Genomic DNA, 5737 nt, shown 5'->3' with positions numbered 1-5737 from the left:
TTACTGTTTTTATTTAGGGAACACTTTGACAACTTTACACACTTCACATGGCCTATTGCAGCTAATGAGATTTAAAGCCATTCATGTTTACTGTTTTTATTTAGGGAACACTTTGACAACTTTACACACTTCACATGACCTATTGCAGCTAATGAGATTTAAAGCTATTCATGTTTACTGTTTTTATTTAGGGAACACTTTGACTACTTTACACACTTCACATGGCCTATTGCAGCTAATGAGATTTAAAGCTATTCATGTTTACTGTTTTTATTTAGGGAACACTTTGACTACTTTACACACTTCACATGGCGTATTGCAGCTAATGAGATTTAAAGCCATTCATGTTTACTGTTTTTATTTAGGGAACACTTTGACTACTTTACACACTTCACATGACCTATTGCAGCTAATGAGATTTAAAGCTATTCATGTTTACTGTTTTTATTTAGGGAACACTTTGACTACTTTACACACTTCACATGACCTATTGCAGCTAATGAGATTTAAAGCCATTCATGTTTACTGTTTTTATTTAGGGAACACTTTGACAACTTTACACACTTCACATGGCCTATTGCAGCTAATGAGATTTAAAGTCATTCATGTTTACTGTTTTTATTTAGGGAACACTTTGACAACTTTACACACTTCACATGGCCTATTGCAGCTAATGAGATTTAAAGCCATTCATGTTTACTGTTTTTATTTAGGGAACACTTTGACAACTTTACACACTTCACATGGCCTATTGCAGCTAATGAGATTTAAAGTCATTCATGTTTACTGTTTTTATTTAGGGAACACTTTGACAACTTTACACACTTCACATGGCCTATTGCAGCTAATGAGATTTAAAGCCATTCATGTTTACTGTTTTTATTTAGGGAACACTTTGACTACTTTACACATGAGCAGCCGTTTATTTGTCAATGTAATGTTAGCGTGTCATACCTCAGTGTATGTATTGTAATACCACAATGCAGGTTGTACACTATAGTTAAATGAGCAGCCGTTTATTTGTTAATGTAATGTTAGCGTGTCATACCTCAGTGTATGTATTGTAATACCACAATGCAGGTTGTACACTAATAGTTGAATGAGCAGCCGTTTATTTGTCAATGTAATGTTAGCGTGTCATACCTCAGTGTATGTATTGTAATATCACAATGCAGGTTGTACACTAATAGTTGAATGAGCAGCTGTTTATTTGTCAATGTAATGTTAGCGTGTCATACCTCAGTGTATGTATTGTAATACCACAATGCAGGTTGTACGCTGTAGTTGAATGAGCAGCCGTTTATTTGTCAATGTAATGTTAGCGTGTCATACCTCAGTGTATGTATTGTAATATCACAATGCAGGTTGTACGGTATAGTTGAATGAGCAGCCGTGTCATATCTCATTGTTTGTACAGATACATTATTATATTATACATGTTTTATGCAATTATTTTTGTCACCACAAGATTAAAGCTTTGCTTATTACTGGTTGCTTTTATCGTCTTCCATTTATATTAATTTAGTTTAATCGCCCTTAACATTATTTGGGAAATTGTTTTTAAATGAAAACAAACTAACTGCATAAAACGATAATGCAATTAAGAATTTATTTTATGTTTACAACTTCAAAATTTAACTTTATTATTATTGTGGAGAGATTTCAATTTAGCATAAATGACCTATACCTATCTAGTGAGTAGCTCAACATTGAAAAGTAACAGGTTTAAATGCAGTTTATTTATTTGTTGACCTTTCACCTTTGAATCAGTGACACAAAAAGTGTTGCAGTCAAGTTTAAAAACAAACAGAAAATGTGAAATTAAATAATAAAAAAGGGAAAATAAATGGGAAGTACCCATAAGTAAAAGATGTTAAAATTAAAGCTAATCACAAAAGAAAAGTGAATTGAGTAATTTTAAAAAAATAACAAAAATGACTTTAAGTAATTTTATTATACAAAAACTGGAATATTTACAAGCATACAAACAATCATTGGGATTTATTTATTTTAATTATTTTCATATTACATAAAGCATAGAGATATTAAAACTATATATAATATTAGTTCACTACAATATCTCTATGCATATAGTGATAAAGCTGTGAGTTTTTCTTGTCAGAGAATAATAGAGATTCTCTGCTATTTTGTATACATTTGTACATTATAGTGATAAAATAATATAATATAAAATGTGAATAAGAGGATTTATTTTTGTATAAAGAAAATTGTAATAATAAATAATTTATATTTTGATTCATTTTATCAGTCATTGTGTTTTGTGTGTATAGCAATATAAAGGATTATTTGTGTGTTATACATTGTGACGTGCTACTTGATTTTGTAACTGTAAAATACAGTCAACTCTCCCAACCCAAAACATTCATGAAAACTCTTAACAAGACCATTTTAAAGACCAGAATTCCTTTCATTCAAATGCTTTTAAGAAATCATTCATTTTAGCTCTAATCAAGTGTGTTTGGCTTCTATAAGGAGATCTCTAATCAAGTGTGTTTGGCTTCTATAAGGAGAGCTCTAATCAGGTGTGTTTGGCTTCTATAAGGAGAGCTCTATATCTTTGATTGATATAATAGGTGTTACATTTGTCTAGAATCAAAATTTCTTTTTTTCTTATTTTGCAATTAGAAATGTTCAGCCTTGAAGCTGCTTTTTGTTTAATCTACCATATTACACAAATATAAACAAATCAATTCAATTTTCTTTTCTAATAAAATGAGTAAAAAAAGAGTAAAAAAACTTGGAATTAGAATTAATTCTTCATTCTTTATTGTTTGAAGAAAAAAAACAAAACAAAACAGGATCACAAAATCAAATATAAAACTGGATATTATTCTTTATACAAATTTTAAGGAAGGATTATTTGGAAGAGGATAAAGAGAAATGTAGGCCTAATAAAATTTATATCAATATAATATTTTTATCCATTTTACCATGGAGAAATATGATATTAATCATTAACCCGGAGTTTTTATGTCACCGCGATGTGGCCAATCGGGCAAATTACAGTAAATCATGGTAAATGTATTATTTTTTTTTAAAAGCTCTTTAATTTTGATATAAACATTGATTGCGCCCTCAATTTCAACAACATACCACACCGTAAACAAAGTTCTTTGACAACATGTAAAAAAGTAAGTATTTACCTTATTATGAACTTAAAAGCGCCCGGAATTCTTTAGAATGGCAGATAATATTCATTGATAGGCATCATTAAACCTATCTTACTCATATTATGTTGGACTAGCCTAGATGATCTATCTTATATAGGCCTAGCCTAGGCCTAGGCTCCTAGTCCCTATCTCTCTAGTTAGTACTACAGTAGGCTACTCTAGGAGGAGGGCATATAGCATGTAGAAGGGATTTAGATATGGCTATTAGGCCTAGGCCTAGGCCTAGTAAGACTACAGATTATTGGAGTAGGAGGCCTAAGGTGTTCTATGGTCTATTATTAGGCTGGAAGGCCCTGCTTTAGACCAGGCCGGCACTGATCCACGACTCCATTTGAAATCGGTCGCGTTTCCAATCGGTAGCGTATGGCATGCCAAATGTGCCTTTTGTACATTTTCTTTTGCTTATTCCTCCAGGGTCATACCGTATGCCCGATATGATTCTAGCAAGACAATGATGATTAGGTTTAAAAAAGGTGGTACAAAACATTTTTTTGCAAATCAGAGGTTTCCATTGGTACACCAAAGAGACGTAAAAAAATGAATTCATAAAAAATGCAATAATATGTTATGTACCCACTATATCGTTTATTATTGTTTTGAAAAAATGATAAATAATAATGGTATACATTCCAAAAATTTATAAATTAACATATTTCTCATTTTCGGTGGGAAATTTAACTGAAAATATTGGAATCTGATAACCAGGCCATTTTCTTGGGTGTTTATATTGTTAAGTTGTAATCAATTCCCGTTGATAAAGTAATTGTTAATAATAACTAGATATGAATATCAATCAATTATTACAAAATAGACAAAAAATCATTACAAAAATGTACTAAAGATTTAAAAATAAATCACTTTGGGAATTGACAATTTAATAATTATCATCGTTAAATTGATCTATTATTATTTTTTCACATTTTAATTTTTCCTTTTCTCTTCATGTCAAGCAATTTCTGTTATTTTCTTCATCACGTCTGTCTAATGAGTGAGTTCTCTCCTTTCAATTAGTTTAGTATGTCAACTTCAGATATTAGTAGTCTACAGAATGTGTTTTGACTTAATGTTAGTAAAAAGATAAATATATTGGCACATATGGCGTTACATACCGTACGTATAATGCTAATAGATCGATCATCGAAAAAAACAGGAGTTTCCAAACAAAAATTGAAACTCATGCATTGCGATTAATATTTTTTCAATTTGTAATTTTCCCATTTTTTTCTTCATGTCAGGCAATTTCTGTTATTTTCTTCATCACGTCTGTCTAATGAGTGAGTTCTCTCCTTTCAATTAGTTTAGTATTTCAACTTCAGATATTTGGGTAGTCTACAGGTAGGTTCTAGAATGTGTTTTGACATAATGTTAGTAAAAAGATAAATATATTGCCACATATGGCGTTTCATACGTATAATGCTAATTGATCAATCATCGAAAAAAAAGCACAGTAGTCTCCAAACAAAAATTGAAACGCCATCCGGTGGACTAACATAAAAAAAGAGAATATAGACTACAGACTTGGGGCAAGTCGTCTAATATTTGGGCAACTAGTCTTTGTTATGGATGATGTTAGCAATGTACAGAAACAATTTTATTGCATTAAATGTTTTTTCTTTAGTTTAAAATGTATGTACAGTAAAGTGATTCATTTGTTCATGTTTGAAAGAGTTTATTTCAAAATAGTAGCATAAATCAATGTTGATGACCTATTAATATAGTACACCCTCCCTCCCCTGAAATTGATACTTAAAAAGTATATAAATTACTTATTTAATTTAACTTTACTATACAATCAATTGTGTTAATAATTAATGCATTTTACTTTAAAGGCCAAAACTTGAATAGCGAAAGCTGATTTGTTTTGGTCTTTTTTGTCATAATTGTTAATGAAGTTTTATATTATATATTATTATATTATGAGAGTGACAAATAAAGTATTTACACAAATATATATATTTTGGCATTATGTGTACAATACAAATTTAAAAAAAGATAAGTTTAAACACTCAAATCGCTAGCATTACAAAGAATATACAATTTCTTTTTAAAGAATTGTAGGAAATTTTTAAAAAAATGTCCTAAATAGGATAGTTTTTGCAGTTTAATTTAAGCATGACAGATTTGCTCCTGTACACTGAAATCCATTAAAGATATATCGTCACCCGGAAAATATATATATTTTTCTTGAATATACAATTTTAATGTCATATTGATTATTTACTTTGACCAAAAATTGGAGCGAAAATAAACTATTTACCTGAAAATAATGCAAACAATAGTCAAATTATCAGACAATGGGTTGAAGCTGCAGAATTCCTTATTCAAAGTGTGATTTATTAATCTTAATTTTTCATGTTTTTGGGGGACAATATATCCAGTACCATGTGGACCCCTGTTGGGGGACAATATATCCAGTACCATGTGGACCCCTGTTGAATAAATTTGAACCTGGTGAACTTAAGAACAATAATTAATATTTAAATTTAAGAAACAACAAAATAAAGCTTATTGGCTGATGATTGACAGTTTGGATTTATTTATAATTG

The sequence above is a fragment of the Antedon bifida genome, chromosome 3, assembly GCF_963402885.1.
Source record: "Antedon bifida chromosome 3, ecAntBifi1.1, whole genome shotgun sequence".
Lineage (NCBI taxonomy): Eukaryota > Metazoa > Echinodermata > Crinoidea > Comatulida > Antedonidae > Antedon > Antedon bifida.
The sequence above is the reverse complement of the archived record's forward strand: the minus strand, read 5'-3'. Positions refer to the sequence as shown.